Source organism: Vicugna pacos, chromosome 2 (genome assembly GCF_048564905.1).
Source record: "Vicugna pacos chromosome 2, VicPac4, whole genome shotgun sequence".
Taxonomy (NCBI): Eukaryota; Metazoa; Chordata; class Mammalia; order Artiodactyla; family Camelidae; genus Vicugna; species Vicugna pacos.
The window spans coordinates 96,251,379-96,269,997 of record NC_132988.1 but is presented as its reverse complement, the minus strand read 5'-3'; positions in this window follow the sequence as shown (position 1 = coordinate 96,269,997).

The following is an 18,619-nucleotide window of genomic DNA, read 5'->3' as shown; positions in this document are numbered from 1 at the left end:
TCCGGGCCCCCGGTTTTTGCTGTGAGAGCTGAACTCCCAAGTCAGGCCTCCTTCCGTCTCCTTTTTGAGGCCATTCTAATGAGGTGTCTCTTCAAGGAAGCCTGAAAAACAAAACAAAACAAAACCCTGAGTGAAACAAAGCTTTGGCTTTCTGTTGGGTAAGAATATAGCAGAAATCCTGACAGCAGCTACAGCAAATATAAATTAATTTTTGTTGTAGTGCCTTTGATTAAATATTAATTTAAATAGTATACATATGTAGTCCAAAGCTTTGGCTCAATATAGCTGTTGGAAGACTTTCTACTCTCCTCTTTTTTCTTTTTTTTCAGTTGTCTCCTATGTTATAGTGCCCTGAATAGTGAGAAACTAATACAAATGTAATTCTCTAAAAATAGAAATTTCATAAAGTTTCAATTTTCAAGCCTTTATTATTTCGGCTAGTCATTATGGCTTAGGAGAACTATTTTTTTCCAATTTATGGTGTTCTATTTCTCTCTCTCTCTCATCTTTTTAATGTCTTGACTCTGAAATACATCCTAATAATTTGTGCGGATGTATATACACATATGTAAACATATATGGCCCATTTGCATATATTACTATGAATTTCCATCATCCTTTTAGACAAATAAATACTTACAGGTAAAAAACTGAAATACAACAAAAAACAAATAGAATCTGAGTGTAATTAAATGGATTTATTTGTGTGCATACATATGCTTTGAAATACGTGAAATAAAATACTACACATATATTTTGTGGTTTTGAAAGTCAACCTGCTTTAAGCTATCTATAAAATAACATAGATGTTCACTCTATATTTTTTACATTGAAACGTAACTATCACACTTCAAATTTGTGGTGACCAATAGATGCACCCAATTACATGTCTTTGAATGAAAAGAAATACTCATGAGGCATTCCAGGATACAAAGTCGTAACAGTACAGAAGTTCGAGGATATGATTAGACAGTTTTTTAAATTTTAAGAAGGATAGTGTCAAGTAAAGTGGCTGCTCAAAGCGAGGAAATACAGGTTGCTGACTGTGTTAGTTTCCTAGAGCACTCATAAAAATAAATTACCTCTAAATAAGTGGCTTAAACAAATACAAATATATTCTCTCACTGTTCGGGAGACTGGAAGTGTGAAGTCAAAGTATCAGTAGTGCTAGACTCCCCATGACGGCTTCAGGGAAGAATCTTTCATAGCTGTTTCTAGCTTCTGGTGGCCCCCTGGAATACTTGACATTCCAAGACTAGTAGCTACATCACTTCAATCTCTTCTTCCGTCTTCACATGGCATATTCTGTGTCCCCTCTCCTTTCCTATAGGGACATCAGTCATTGAATTTAGAACCATCTAATCTAGTATCGCCTCACCTAAACTGATTACATCTGCAAAGACCCTGTTTTCTTTTAACATTTTTTATTGATTTATAATCATTTTACAATGTTGTGTCAAATTCCAGTGTTCAGCACAATTTTTCAGTCATTCATGAACATATACACACTCATTGTCACATTTTTTTCTCTGTGATTTATCATAACATTTTGTGTATATTTCCCTGTGCTATACAGTGTAATCTTGTTTATCTAAGACCCTGTTTTCAAATAAAGTCACATTCACAGGTACCAGAAATTAGGACTCAAACATATTTTTGAGGGCACACAATTCAACCAGCTACACTAATATCTAGACTTCTAAAAGAGATCAAAGTTCCCTCAAGGTAAGACTTAGAATTGCTTTGTACCCCAATATCAGAGTCTTAGAGCTACATCACTGAGCCAACTTCTGCAATTATTCAGAAGCCGGTCTTCAGAAGGAAAGGAAGTCAAAATTTTCTCCTCTCTACATCAGAAGTTTTAGACATCCGAAGTACTCAGTTCAGCCCAGGCAATAGTAAAAGTGAATCTCTGTGGAGTGGGCTGGCAGATTTCAGACTGGATTAAAAGTAAACCAGTCAGTTGTGGCAAAGGCAGAAAGACAGTTCAAAGGAATGACATCAGGAAATGTAATAAAAAATATATATTTCTAGTAACACATTGAAAATACATTTTTCAAATCAATCAGAAAAATTACTTTATGTTTCAAGAGAGTAGACAACTGGAGGAAAATATCCTGCCTCAGTTAAGCAGAATGATCCTTTCTGAACACCTGCTTGACACTACAGATTTCATTATTTGTCTGAGTTAAATGCTATCCCTTCCAAAGTAAGAGCTGATAAAACTATCATAGAAGAAACGAGATAATCAGTGATGTGGAAACACCCACACTCTGATAATTGGCAAACAATAATCTTGAAGATGTTTCTTCTTCCAAGAGATGTATTTCTTTTAAAATATATGGATGTATTATATAAAATATGTCAGTGCAAGATCACTGATCTAAAAAGGCAGGAAAAAAAGATCAATACAGAGTTGTCAAATGTGCAGTTTAATGCCTAATGACATGAGTTTTAGAACCAGAGAAACCTCTATATCTTGGCTTTAGCACATAGGACGTGTGTAACTTTGGATAAGAAATTACCTGATCATTATAAGCCTCATTTTTGTCATATGCACACTTGAACAGTAATACAAATGTTGTGGTTGTAAGAAAATAGTTAATGTGTGTACATGTGTATGTTTACATCATAGCCTAAAAGCTTAACAAAAATGAAAGTTCAGCAGTTGTTATTTTTGCATTCATATTTTATGTCTATGAGAAATGTTTTCTAAAGGAAAGAGGAGGATTTTAATTTTGTCTCATATAGAAAATGTCTCTAAAGGACACGAATGCTGTGATGAAAATGAAGTGGATCTGTGTGCAAGGAATGCAGACAAAATGAAAATTCAAACCTCAAATTAAATGTACAGCACAGGTAGAGCACAATTGTCAATGCTAAAAATAAAATTTAATACATGAAAGGCAAAAATAAGTAATGCAGAGGAAAAGGTCACAGAGATACAAATAATGCTAGGCGTGGGAAGATTGCTGTAGTAAAGCATAATCCATACCCCTATTTTACAAAGAAGGAAATGAAATTCAGAAATACTGTGTGACTTTCCCAAGGTCACCAACAACTGGCAGCTGAAGAAGCTGTTTCACAGCCAAAGGTAATTGCTGGGTGCTATCCCAGACTATGATAGCTCATTGAGTAGACAGTATTTCTGAACGTTAACCATTAAATATGAACATTTCATTAAACATGACATTTGAGATTAAATCATTTCATGTGTTAAACAGCATTTATTTCAAAATATTTGCACAACATTTCCATTCTTCGTTTTATTAATGTTTAAGCCAGTTTCCCTATTGTTATCCCCTTAAAGGAAGTTCCGTAAACCATTCTTATCAATTCATATTCATAAATTTTTGTTTCTTGATATATTTCTGTATGACTTTATGGTATCACCTGGGACAACAAAAGATGATTAAAGCATGGTCATTTTATAATCAGATTAGACATCGATCATGTATTTGAAAGCCTTCATATACAAAAATGCTTCTTTCCTATAATTCTCTCCATTTAGAAGATACTAATATAATTGAGAAATGGTCTGAAACTAATATATGGTACTGCTATTTCATATGAATGCAATAATCTTTTGATATCTAAGGTTACTATGGCAAAATTATGTTGTGTTGACTAGAAAGCTGTTAGTAACGACTGATGAAGTATTGCTCACTTATTGAAGAGTAATTGAAAATATAAGAGTAAATTTTCTGATGAAGTGATAAATGTTATATATACTGCATTTTTAAACTAAAATTAATCTCTCAGTTCTAAGCAAGGAGTATTCCAGAGATCATTCTTTTTCCTATGAAAAATGTTTACAAAAATGTCTTTGGACTTGGGTATTTTTGCATGGTAAACCAGTAAAGAAAGTGATTTGGCAGAAATCTAGCTGCTTTTTCCCCAAAGAAAAAGAAATAGTCATTAATTTATCATTCTACAAATGCATTATATTTTTTACACATTTGGCAAGCACTGTTTTAGGAACTGAATTACAGGGAGAATGACAGCAGACAAGATCTCTCTCTCCGCATTGTTACAGAGATGGAAATTGGACAATAAACTAATAATTGTATAAGGTAATTGAAGTTACTGGTAAGGACAGTAAGAAAATAAATAATGTAATATGTCAGACAGTAAATATCTGAGGTCTAAGATTCTTTAGCTTGGTCTTAAAAGGCATTTTTTTTTAAGGCAATCTATGATCAAAAGCCTAAATAATGAGATAAAGCCAGTTGTGAGAACACTTGGGGCCAGAGTGTCCTAGCTGAGGAAAGACCTTGAAGAAGGCAGGAGCTTGGCTAGAGTGATGTGGACATTGCTATGAACAAGCGGACTATGGGACCTGGGATCACAGAGGCCAACAGGAACCAGGCTGAGCAAGCCTCTACGAACCTAAAAAAAGAATTTTTCTTTAATTGGAGTATAGTCAGTTTACAATATTGTATCAATTCCTGGTGTACAACATAATGTTCCAGTCATACATATGCATACATATATTCCTTATCATATTCTTTTTCATTATAAGTTACTATGAGATATTGGAATAGTTCCCTGTGCTATACAGGAGAAACTTGTTCATCTATTTTATATATAGTAGTTAGTATCTGCTAATCTTGAACTCCCAATTTATCCCTTCCTACTCCTTTCCCCTCTAGTAACTGTAAGTTTGTTCTCTATGTATATGAGTCTGATAAAGAAGTTAGATTCATATTTTAAGTATGATGGGAAGATAGTGGATGATGTTGAAATAGAGGATAACATGATCTGCTTTACTATTTTTAATAAAGTTACTCTAGATGCTAAATAGGTGATGTACTAAGACAAGAATAGAAGCAAGGAGATCTTTTGGGATGGTTTTCAGTACTTCAGCTGAGAGATGATGGTTTGGAATTATTTGAGAGGATGGAGAGAAGTGGTTGGATTTAGAATATATTTTGACAGCACAGACAATAAGGCTTGCTATAGTCGAGATGTCAGGAGAAAAACAATGGATTCAAGGATGGTTCCCTGGGTTTACCTTGAGCATCTAGGAACACAGGAGTGGCATATATGGAGTTGGGGAAATGGGGAAAGGAAGAGCTTTGAGGATGAATGTGAGAATATATCAAGAATTTGGTTTCTGACATTTAAATGTATTGCTATCTATTAGATGTTTAAGTCCACTTATGCCAAGTCTCTGTAATTATGGAAATGAGGAACCACAACTGAAGAAACAGAAATCTCAAACTCTAATAGCAAAGACTATTTGATTATTACAGCTGTAACTCTCAGTAATTGACTATTTAAGAATGGTTAGATTGGCCTCAACAAAATTAGTCTATCTAACAATAATTCATTAATTATGACATCTCTATGTACTGTACATTTTAAATACCATTGTAATATTCCTAAAGCACCAAAATAATTCATAAAATATTTATCTGCCCTATATGAAGCTTTAAATATATTGGTATTATTATATAGATGGGACCTCCTTTGTTCTCAAGGCAGTAAGAACACCAAGCTGATAGTCATATTAAATACACTATATATGATTAAGAATCAGATAATATAAATATGTCATTTTATAATAATTTATATTTTTCCAAATACTTTTATTCCCTTAATAGCCCTAAGAAGTGAAGGCTAGTATTATTCTCATTCTTAACATGATAACAGGTCTATGATGTTGACAGGTGCTGTTTTGTAGCCTGGTGAGTAAGGAGCCAATCCCTCCTGATTTCATCAGGGTGTAGACCTGTCTAGGCAGCTGATCTTCCCATGGATCCTGTGTGTTCTTTAGACTTAACATTTCAATGTTCTATGAATGTTTAGTCTGTATTAAAAAGGAATCTGAATAAATCATCTTAATTAAGTTCTTCAGCTACTACAAAAAACTCCAAAATTTTAGAGTTTTTTTATATAAAAATATTTGATATTTAATTTTAAAAATATAAAAAATAAGTAATATTAAATATTTAACTAAGCATATTCACCCTTAAATTAAAATTCCCCCCGAAATCTAAGTACCAATAAACCTATAAAACAAATGCCAAATCAAATGCAAATATCACCCCAGTCCATTGCTAAACAACAGAAGGTGTTTTTATAAACTTGTATATATGTACGTGTATATAATGTAAATTGCATTATAATTTGTGATCTCTGAATCTGAATCACAATTTTAATTCCTTTTAAATTCAAAACAGTTGGTTTTAATTTTAAAATAGAAAACAGAATATTTCAAATATAGTTATGATATTTTGGTAGAGTACAAAAGTGGCCAAAAATTCTTATGTTTCACATATTATCACAAGTGAAATGAAACTTTATAGTGCCTCTCGTTAAAATGTGAAGACTTTCCCTACCCCTTGAATTGGATAAGGTTTTGTCATTTGCTTTGACCAATGGAAAGTAGCCATTTTGACACAGGCAAAAACCTTAAAAGTATGAGGACTTTGAGGCCTGCCCTCTTACTAGCTTCTTGAATCCATCTGCCATGTGACAAGTCCAGGCTAGCCTGCTGGATGATTAGTACCACCATTGTTCCAGACAAAATCCATCAAATATAAAACATGTGAATGAGGCCATTCAGGGCAAAGCCAGTCTGTAGCTAACCCAAGTCTGTAGGGAGCCCAGGAGTGAACCCAGGGGAAATCAGCTGAACTTCAAGAGGAAAAACATCATGCAGATCAATCATGAACGAAAATAAAATGTAAGCGGCACATTTGGGGATCTTTTGTCATGCAGCATAACTTACCTGGCACTGTTTTGTCAGATATTTTAATAGCAATAAGCCAATTAATAGTTTTCAGGTAGTCCTCAAAATTATGTAAGTGTCTCTTTGGTGCTTTGCTGTGGTCTAGCATAGAAGCCATCCAGGTGGATTTATGTATCTTTATCTGTCTTACAGACAAGGGAAGATAGAGCACAGCATACTGAATCAATGTACAAGTGTTCTTAAGTGGTTTTGTTTGACGGTGCAGCTGTGTTACGAATAATTTTTCCTCTATAATTAAAGAAGTATTTTTAAATATTATTTACAAGTAATTTGGTGTAAAATAGAAATTAAAGTTTCCCTTTCTGTCATTTCAGAAAATAAAAGGGGAAAATATAGTTTCACATGAAGTTATCTATGGTTATAATACACTGAGAAATGAAGAGAGGAGAGAGAAGGGAGGGAGAATGAGTCAAGTTTATATCACACAAGAAGGAAATGATGCTTAATATATATCAATAAATCTTTCCAAGCCTCATCCATTTAACATTAATGAACCTAGTTCTTTTCTTTTACCTTTAATTATTTTAACAGTCTCTGCCATATGCAAAATATAGAGAAATTAAAGCATAGGTGACCAGTTGAAAAGAAACATACTCAGCAAGAAATGACTATGTTTTTGCAAGACTGCATTTTCAAATATATTCTAATGTGCTTGAGACCTGTAGTAGACGAGAAATATTGAAGTTAGCTTGTGCTTTAAATTACCTTAAGGTTATCTAGGACATTCTTTGAAGGCAACCTAATAGGACACCGAGTGTTTTGTTAGATCTGCAATAAGCAGTTTTATTTTACATCAAACAGAGGTGAGTTTAATAGTTTGACCTAATTTCTTATGAACAGAGCTCTTTGTATAAAAAACTTGAGAAGATTTTGTTCTAGTGTACTCAAGGACATTAGGAAAATAGCTCCCTGTTAAGGTTTTGCTTTCAGGGGTAAGAGTTGAACTAGTCTAAATGACCTGTTCTTCATAAAATGCCCTTTTAATTTGCTGATTTTGCTCCCAAGACATACAAGTCTGCTGATGTACTGATCACTAAGTTCTGTTGGGATAATTATTTCAGAATAATTTCCCTGAGTCGCAAGGCAGGTCAAAAGGGGAAAAAAAAAAAAAAAAGAAAAAAACTTACAAAGTTTAATGCCTAAAGGAAGGGCATTAATTAATGATGTAGGCAAAATTTAAAAGGCAAGTTAACTCCAAATCGTCGCTATGTTAAAATCATTGCTTACTTCTAAATACTTTATTCTGAGTCCCTGAAGGAAATAATCCCAAAAACATTTAGGATAAAATGTTTTATAAACCAACTTACGTGTAAAAATTGGTGCCAGAGATATATGCTTTATCAATGTGGACAAGTCAGAGTTTGGGATGGACATGTTCAGACTTAACATATTTTATTAATTTCTCCCCTTCCCAGTCAAATGTAATGTAGTTCATAGACATAAGTATTTCATCAAAATAATAAGATTTAAAAGAGGCTGAATATCACCATTCTGTCTACAGTTTTGTCTGCAGGTAAATTTAGAGATTTGGTTATTAAAACTCATCACATTCAGAATCTCTATATGCCATACAAAACAGAGAGACAGAATTAACTATCAAATCTATCCCATTTTAATGGAATAAGATGCAAGATTTAAATTGTTTCTGAAAATAAATGAATACACCTTTGCACATATGTGTCACATGCCCTTATGAAAATAATCAACAATTTGCAGACCCACTGAATCCAAGTTAAAAGAAAGAGCCTGGACCACTTTATTCCTCTTGTTTTAGTATAGTTATTTCATCTTAACAATATCAAGAAGAATGTATCCTGTATTCACAGAGATTAAATAAATGCTGGATTATATATAGAAATGACCAATATTTAATGTATGATAGTTTTCACATACCTCTCTTGCCATCCAAAAAGTCACATATGCTAATAGTCTTATTCAGATTAAATGATTTATTCAATAATTTGAACTCGTTTTTTAAAGTTCATATAAATATGCTGTCCCCAAATTGTTCATATAAAAAGATTTTGGCAATTTACTTTTCCTATAACTGGCCAGATGGTAAATTTGTCCTGTTTTATGGGGCATACAATTTGCATAGCAACTCAGCTGCTGTAGCACAGAAATAACCACAGATATTACATTAAAAAAAAATGTGTGTAGCTGTTTTCCAATAAAACTTTATTTACAAAAACAAGCAGGTTGGTCCACTTTTGCCAGTCTCTGTTAATGAATATGAGTACCCTTAGAGATGTTAGTTGGATGGTGAAATACGTCTATTTTCAAAAAAGCCTGGATAATTCAGCAAAATACATCCCTTCTTTGAGTTCTGTCACATATTAGCGTATCAAAAGTTCTAAGATTAGTTTTAAGAAATCTCTCAGAATCTCTTAAACACAGAATTTTTTCATATTATCGATAACTTGACCCTTTTAAAAACTGGACTTTTTAGCTATTACTGAAATACACAAGTGATGTCAGTAATTCATGTTATCAAATCAGCAACTATTGATCATACAATTTTAATAGTAACTTAAAAAATATGTATCAACTGCAGTTCTTACAGAAGTCCATTTCAAGACACCTTGGGCAAAGGAAAGGAGAAATTATTGAATTACATAATTAAAAAGTTTTCTTCCTAGGTATATGTTTGTACCAAAGTGAAGGAAGAGCTCTGACTAGCAGAACCTAAGATATAGGTCTTTCCCTGGTGTGGATCAAGGATGGTGACATCACAGGGACTACAAGTATTGTTTCCCCACAGGAAAGACATATTTATCCACGAGTAAGGGGGTTAACTAAAGTTATAATCATTCCATTCCATTTCCAGACTCATTTTATATCATCCTAGCAATTTTTCAGTAGTAGTTAATATTCATCATGAGATATGATAACTAAGATTAAACTTCGTCTTTCAAAAGAGCTACATGAATACCAAAACCTTCCTATAGATTTATTTAAGTCCTAAAGATAATTGTTATTCATTTCTTTCCAAATATATCTGACTGATACACTCCCACAGGTTAATAGACCTCAGTTTGTGTTAACAGACACCTTGTTTGTTCCTTCTTTTAGCAGAAAATCTATAGTTTTTATTGTAAAAGTAAAATAAATACACTGTATATATTGAGCCATAAGTATCAATATTAGGTGAGCTAAATGGCTATGAAATAATTTTTTTAAAGGGTGGTTGAGGACAATTAATTTTACCAAAGGACTTTCAGGTAGTATTATGCAATTTGGTTAATTTTACATTGATAATTAAAAACGTTCCTAATGATTTCATGATTGTCTTCCTAAGATTGGTCAATTTGGTAATAGTGAATTATCCTTTAAATTAAAATTTTAAGAAGGAATCAGTGGGGTATTTGCCAGTGAATTTTAGAAGAGACAGGCATAAGCAAATGCCTTCCAACCATGGACACATACAATACAAGGAAGATGTAGAGTGAGAGTCATTAAATAATCAAGAACTGACTGATGAACAATTGATAATAATGTAAGGTGAATCTGAAAATATAGGAAATACTACCTTTAAACACATTTTGATGTGATTTTAAAGTTTAATCAGTTTAATCATGCAATTCAGTCCTTATTTTTATAGTTTCTTCCATATAATTTTTAGAACTCCTAGCTTACCAATGGTAACTTTCAATTTACTGTTAGTCTTTAATAGACCAAAAGTTAGAGGTACTTATTATGCAGAAAAATAATTAAAACCTATGATTTAAATGGACTAAAAGAGACTTCTCAGAGCAAAATGTTATACATAATTACATAAACTAAATTAAATAACATGTAGCCCCCGAAATTGTAGCAGACACAAATTACTACAAAAAGAAACTATGAATTTCAACTTATGCTATTATTCAAAATCTCCTAGGTAAAGTTTACAGGCTAAAAGAGTAGTTAATGTAATTAAATATGCCAGAATGTTCGATAATGAGGCCAGAGATCAAAACTAATCATATGAATTATGAACAGAAAAGAACCTGGAGGGCTATGATGATGCGAATATAAAGAATTAAAACTAAAATTACGTGAACTGTGGTTTCCAGAATCAAGGAAAATAAGATGAGAAAAAGAAAAATATATGTAGTCATTCTCCAACCATTGATACATTTTAACTCTTTCTTATATATTTTATTCACTCAACTAACTCTTATTTTTATTGTGCACTATTATATGTACCCCAAATAACTAAAACACTTAATGAACCAGATCCTGTAGCTTGAACCAGAAAGTCAAGAAACTCAAGGGAGCTGTAACTCAACCCAAGTTTTTCCTAGAACGAATGTGTAAAAATTGTAATAGGTTTCTTACTTTATTTTCCACCAAGCAAATGTTTTTAAGAACTCCTCCTCGCCCATCTCAAGTCTTCAAGTCCCTTGTAAGCAGATGTCACATTTTCCCTTATTAATCAGGGAGTTTTTCCTTCATTTGCTTCTACTTTTTCTTCATACCTGATTTTGGGGGTATCTCCTATATCAATATCTTGTAACTAGATTATTTTATATTAATAACTCCTATAAATTGCATCATTGTGAAGGAAGTGGTGGTATTTGTCTGAGCTCCCTGAATGCTATATGTGGTATGACCACAATTTATTAAAAACCGGGCTGTCAATGATTTCCATCTGAGGACGTCATTGGAAAGGGGCTTTCTGAACAGACATGATTTGTTTGCCAATCCAAAACATCGATTTAATATAGAGTATCTTCTCTAAATAATATTAGTGGAGGGGAGTGTTGACCACTGCTAGGGATTATAATATAAATATTTACTGAGAAAATACTCTGTCCTGTTTTTCACATAGACAGTTACATTTAATGCCCCCAAATAACTAAGCAAAATGCTTTGATTATGTTAATTTTCCAAATGTGAACTGTGAGGCTAAGAGTTTGAGAAACTTGACTTGGAGAGAGGTGAAGGCCTTGGAGGCCTGTGGTGCTTGTGTGATGGTTGGGAGGCTATGGGTGATCAGAGCATTCCATTTTCATTAATGTGCATAGTCTTTCTATGCAACTGTTAGCACTGATCTAAAGTATCTAAAATCATTTGGGTAAATGTAAGTGTTCTTATGATGGGTCTGAATTGGAATTTTACCTCAGCCTAAAATTCCTCACAGCTAGTAGAAAAATAAAAGGACTTGCTCACCACTGTTTTGATCAACGTAATATTCTAGAATTAGAGGAACTGCAATATCATATTACCGGAAGCCACTACTTTCCTATGTTTTTAGTCAACTCCCATTTGCAAACAATGTTGCCCTTCATTTCTATGAGCACTCAGGTTTCCTGGGTCATGTCCTTGCCCTACATACCACTTCAATTTTACATGGGTTAGCAAAGAACATTTTCCTAAACGTTAGGAAATAGCTGCATCATATTCATATTTTTTCTTGTCTGGTTAATATGATATGAATTGTTCACCTTTCAAAATGTTTTATGAGTCTATAAGCCTTTGACCTTTTTATTACATTTTTATTTTTACACCATCTAGTACAATTAGATTTCCATTGCCCAGCTGTCAATGATCTTCCTCAGTCTAGTCGTAAATCTTGCCCTGTTGAATTCTTCCTGTTCCTGCTAACCTAGCACGGGAACCGATTCATAGATATTCATTTTCTTCTGAGCACTTATCAATACTTTTCAGATTCTCAGTCCTTTCATGAATTAAGATTTCCTTAAAATTCTATTTCCTTTGGTGTCAAAATGGTGATCAATTATCTAGTTCATTTTTCCCCTTCAATTTCTGGACTTAAGGATTTTATTATTTCTCTTTCTGGTATTTCAATCAAAGACTGAAATCACTCAATTTTAGGGTAATCCATTTTGGATATTGAAAAAGTGTAACTTGTCCAATTTTCTATGAAGAAGGATTATTTTTGCGTTTGAGCAGTTTCCTCTCTTGCTTTAACTCATCTGCTTAGTACCTTGCCTTGGTGCAGTTGCTAGTCACTTTTTTTTTCCCCAATCTAGTGCCTACAGAAATGCTGGAATTCTGTTTTGTTTTGTTTTTCTTTCCTCAGGTTCCTTAGTTTTACGACAATCATTAGGGAAATTGCATTTTGTAATATTCAATTCAGATATTATAAGGTATTATATATATTTAGATATTATAAGTTATATAGTCTTTATTTTTATACAAACAGTAGATATAATATCTGGCTGGGGCATTATTTTGTGTAGTCACAACCAACTGCAGTTTTCAGTAGACATCTTACTTCTTTATGGCTCAATGATTCTAGTTAAAATTGGTCTAAAACTACTTAATGGCTCTATTTTTCATAATCCTTGGAAATCTGGGCTCAACTCACCTTTCCAACATTCCTATCCCAAATATTTTCTTATACACTCTAGGATCTTCTCCTCCATGAGTTGAGCCACATCATTGTCTCAGCCTGAAATGTAACCCTCTCCAAGTTTTGGGAGAGGAAATTCTGCTAACAACTTTTAATTGCATATATATTTACTAAAGGAAGTAGTTTCTTAGTACCTTGGGAGTACTGGTCTTGTGGTGGCTGAGCTTCCACTGCAGGTGTATTATCTTCCAACAGACTCTGTTACAGACTCTGTGTTTTTTACTATAGCTGACAGTGTACACGTCTGTCTTCCCAAGAGATTTCAAGTTATCTGTAAATACAGTCTCTCTCTTAATCATCTTGCTTTTCATAGGATAGTTCATTGGTAGTTCGCATAGCAAGTATTCCATAGAAGCTGAGGTGATAGACATACAGTTTATAATTCCCAGGTAAATTCAACACTTTGGGCAAATAAGAAATTCCTGATCCATTTTTGAATAGCCTAGTTTGTGATCATATGCTTTGATATGGAAATGATACCAAACTACCTATAACAGTTGATCTAGAATGTTTCATTGATTAGATTTATTTGTGCATTCCTAGAACTACCTGAGCTGTTCTTAAGGTCAGTAGGTATTTGTCATGAAACTTCATGAGTATATTTTTGTTGCTAATTCAGTGGGCCTGCTGAACATTTCTCCCTATTTGAAGAACTTGCCAGTTATACCATATAGTCTTGTTCTTTTCTCTATTCCCTTCCTGATGGAGTGGTTAGAGTTAGAAGTGTGAAATGCACTTGTATGCCACACACTAATCTTAATCTAGTTCTTTTTTTTTTAATTGATTAAAAGGAACCAACCAAGGTGGTGCCAGGGAGATGGGTATAGCTCAAGTGGTAGAGGGCATGCTTAGCATGCACAAGGTCCTGGGTTCAATCCCCACTATCTCCATTTAAAAAAAAAACTAATAATAAATAAATAGACCTAATGACATCCCCCACCCCATCCCAAAAATAAAATAATAAATAAATATTTCTTTAAAAGAAGAAAAACCTAGTTCTATGAGGAGCAAACAATATTACCCCCACTGTTCATTCTTGTCTTCATAGTTTTAGGACTGTGTGAGTCAGCTATGGAGTGGAAGAGGGCTGATTGAATATTAAATGTAAAACCTAAACCTCTCATTCATTTCCTCTAGTTGTATTTCCCCATAACACGAGACAATGAAGAAATACGTTGGACTTCGGAAGGCAGTTTCAAAGAAGTATGAGGAAGATTTAGTTAGTTACATTTTGTGAAGGTCAAATTCTGCACAATGTTGTGCAAATTGTACCCCAATTTGTTTTGATGGATTGCACTTGACAATTAATTAGAACCTTATGAATAAACATTGAAAGGTAGATTTCATTAAAGAAAACATGGTTCAGCCCTAAAAGCTCTATGCTTTTAGAATAATAACATTGATTACAATAGTTTCCAGACACTTTGCTCAAAATATTTCACAAAAGTTCAATATAAACACATTGTATTTTAAGTTCTTTATGATGGCTTTTAGATTAAGTTTAAACTGAATAGATATCTATATATATGAATGTATCTGTGTTTTCATATGTGTGTGTATAGATACAGATATTTATTTATATTTCTTTTCAACCCAGATTCTCAATTCTTTGGTTTCCTTACCTCCCATGGTATCTTCCTTTATTCTACTTCCACAGTTCACTTCATAGTTATCCTAAATTTACTATCACTACTAACTACACCATCACTTAAGATTGGACTTTAAGCCACTAGCCTGCTACTCTCAAGCTTTTACTCTAGGGTCCCTCATTCCATTTTTTAAAAAAATTTTTTCAAGTCTTCCAGTCTATTAACCTTGAGACTTTTATAAAACCAACAAAAAAAAAATAACAACAATGACAAAAATGATAGCTTCTCTCATTTAAAATCTGTAAGTGCACAATTGCAAGTGAGCACTGAGGAACAAGGAGTTAAAACTGTTGGCCTGTGATTGTTTGACTTCCTTGGGGAGGTGGGGAAACTGCCTTGAGGCAAAGGAAGAAAAGAGTATGGATCTAGGCTAACATCCTTGTTAACTGCACTTCCAGCAAAATAAACTACGGATATTTATTAGAAGGAAGGACCATATCAATAGGATGTTCCCTGCCTAAAGTATATCTTATACTAAATAAACCTTTGAATCTCTGAGATATGGCTCACTGGATAAAGTCACTTAAGCCATACAATTTTAATAGAAAACAGATATGTTTCATTACCTAAAATTCTGCCTGTGGTGTGAGGTGACTTACAGACCTAATTAAAAAACCTCCTTTATTATTCTGGGCCAGAGAGTGCATGTCCTGATATGGGAAGACGGAACCTCAGTAGCTGTCTACAATATCCCAGATCTCTCTCTAGTTCTTCAGACCCTCTGAAATGACTGATGACTTAAAATTATTAGCAGATCTTGATCTCTGATTCAGGTAATTCTGGTTATGTGATCCTCTGACTTGACTCATACACTCAATGCTTTACAGGAATCTTCCTTCACTTCAATGAGTATGCTTGCTTTCTTACTTTCCAGAAACAACCGTTTTGCACCTTCTCTTCCCTCTTTAAACTTCTAACCCATCGAAGGAAGCTGAAGGCTTTACTTTACACGTGTTTACAAGAGCTGAGATATAGTCAAGTGTGAGTTCCATAATCCTCCACATTCAAATTTACCAGCTCACCTGCAGGGGGACTTCACCCTCTCCTCTTCCTCTCTAAAACGAATAACATGTTCTTGAACTAGTGTAAGGCTGACTCCTCTTTGTACCCTAGATTCACTATATTCTAGTCACTTTAGAATTTTGCTCTGATAATTATTCTCTCTCTTCTACGTGATCAAAATTAACTCTTCCTGCTTGTTCATTTCCATTAGCTAACAACATGGTCTATTATTTTCTCAGGCTGTTCTAACATGTACTATATGACCTCTCTTGATTTGCTGCTAAGAAGATTTCTGCTCCTGTTCCACACTACCCACTGAAGGAGTTGTCCCAACCAACTCCCTGTAATCTACCTTCAAGCCGCCCCTTAATCCAGAGCAATCAGACCTCTCACCTCACCACTCCACATCGATCACTGAAATTCATGCTGCAAACTATCCTCTATGCTGTTGCTTCTTGACCTTTTAATAGTGCCTTACAGAATTGATCTTCCCTGTCTCTTTGAAAAACTTCTTTCCTTTGCCTTTTGTGACAATACAGTCTGTTTTCTGTCTGGACCACTCTGTCCCTTTTTTGTTTCTTTTACTGAATATGTTTTCTGCTTAATCTTAAAATGTGGAGTACCCCAAACCTTGTGCCCTCTTCTTTTCTGTGCTTTTTTCTCCAGAGCTTTCATTCAGTGCAGTCAACAAAATTCACATGATAAATATGAAGATGGTTTTACTCCTAAGCTGTGTCCACACTTGTATTTCAATAGCTGATTTATTTCCACTTGAATATTTGTTAAACAACAACATGCTTAGTTTATCTAAAGTAAGATTGTTGTTGTTGACTCCCAGTTGGTTCCTTTCTCTTCCCAGTAGACTTTACCAGTAGTCACTCAATGCTCAAGCCGGCATCTGTAATCCCTCTCTTTCTCCCACCAAAGCCTTTGCTCATGCAGTACAGTTCTCTCTGCTGTGAAATCTGACTCACCCCTCGCCCGAACCCTAGATTAGCTGGGGACTCCATCTCATCATTAACGTCTTAATTTGTATGTTAACTCTGTTGAGTGTTTTTTCCTGATACCTCTTTCTCCCATAAGTCTCCTTTCTCGAGTTATAACTTCTTAAATGATGTTATTTTATTTTCTTAAGTAATTATCATCATTGAAATTAGCTTGTATTGATTACCGTATGTATTTTCTCTTTCCTTACTAATGAGAAGCACTAGAGAAGGGGCCTGGTCTGTTTTGTTCAGGGATATTGTCTGACATATACCTGGTATATAAAAATCACTTTGCAATGAAATGATAATTGCCAAAAAAAATCTAAGTTTGATTTACAGGTCCACCAATCAGTAGATTCATGACCTTCTACAAGTTACTTAATCATTGTGAACTTGTTTTCTTATCTGCCAAAATAAACATATCAATACAACTTTGCAGCATATTTACAGAATGCACAATATAGTGCCAAGCACGATGTCTTTTACCTATAAATCACGCACATATTTCATTTCCTTCCCCTCCCCCTTAGGCAAAGTATGCATAATGTAAATCACTTACTTGAAATATGGATGTAAGTAACTTAGATTATTAGCTTACATTTAGAGACCTGTGTGAGGCACTGTTGTAAGTGCTTGTCGCACATTAAAACATACATTCTTTGTAATAACCCTATGACATAGATCCTATTTTTATCTCTGCTTTACGGATTAAATTTGAAGTTTGACTATTATTGAAGTTGGCTTAGCTTTTAAGTGATAGGAGTAGGTTTCCATTTGAGCAGTTTGGTTCTACAGAAGGTGTTCTTACCTACCATGATATATATACTACTTCTATTTAAACACAAAAAATGTCTGTGCCTCTTCATGCTCAGAGTGTGTGTGTGTGTGTTTGAAAATGTGTACGTTTGTAAGAGAGAGAAAGGATAAATAAGACTGAAAATTACCAAATTTGTCATTCATACATTTTAAACACATGGTTTCATTTTTATACTCCAAATTTTCCAAAAAAAAAAAAATCAATATTTTATGATCCCTCTTATTCACAAAGGGAATAAGACAAGTAGAAATAATAAAATTTCCAGTACTGTGAATCAGAAGTCACCTGACCAGGTCTTGACATTAGATGCTGTATTCTTGTTTAAATGCTCACATCATTAAACTGCACTTCGTTTTATTACATGAGATAAAATTAGTGCCAAAACTTAGACACAACATCAAATGATGTGGGGCATTCTGTCTTTAAAACTTTTTAAACTGTTTTAGACTGTGCTTTTTGGTACAAACTATAGGCTTTTTAAAACATCAAATTATTTTTTTTCTTATTGAAACAAAATAATACCTAAATTGCCTAAGCAGTTTTATAGACGTAAGTAAATGTGCAAAGGGCTTCCTGGGGTTGGAACTGTGGGATTCCCGTTACAATCAGCGGGGATCATTGACTTTAACGGGAATCATGTGGTGAGAGCCTCATGCAACACTTCACAAAATTTGAATTAGGGCCTTTTGATTGAAAAAAAAAAAACCAAGAGTCATATTGTACTTTCAAAAATATACTGGGATTCTTTGTACTTTTTATGCATTCATTTCCTGGATTTACATCTTTTTTTGGACAATTTAAATGAAAGAAAATATAAAAATTAATTTTGCCCCTTTTTCATTAGTGTATGTCTTTATAATCAATAAAGATAACAGTGTGGTAAAATCAGTTCCTATTGAAACGGATTAGATATCTTGTCAAAAAATAGCACAGCATACTTTCCTCCCTGAAAGAAGTCACCCAATACAATAAAATAAACAAAATCTATTCGTTTAATGAAACGGAGAAAGGTACAACATATAAATCATGAGGTGAAGCTAAATCAGA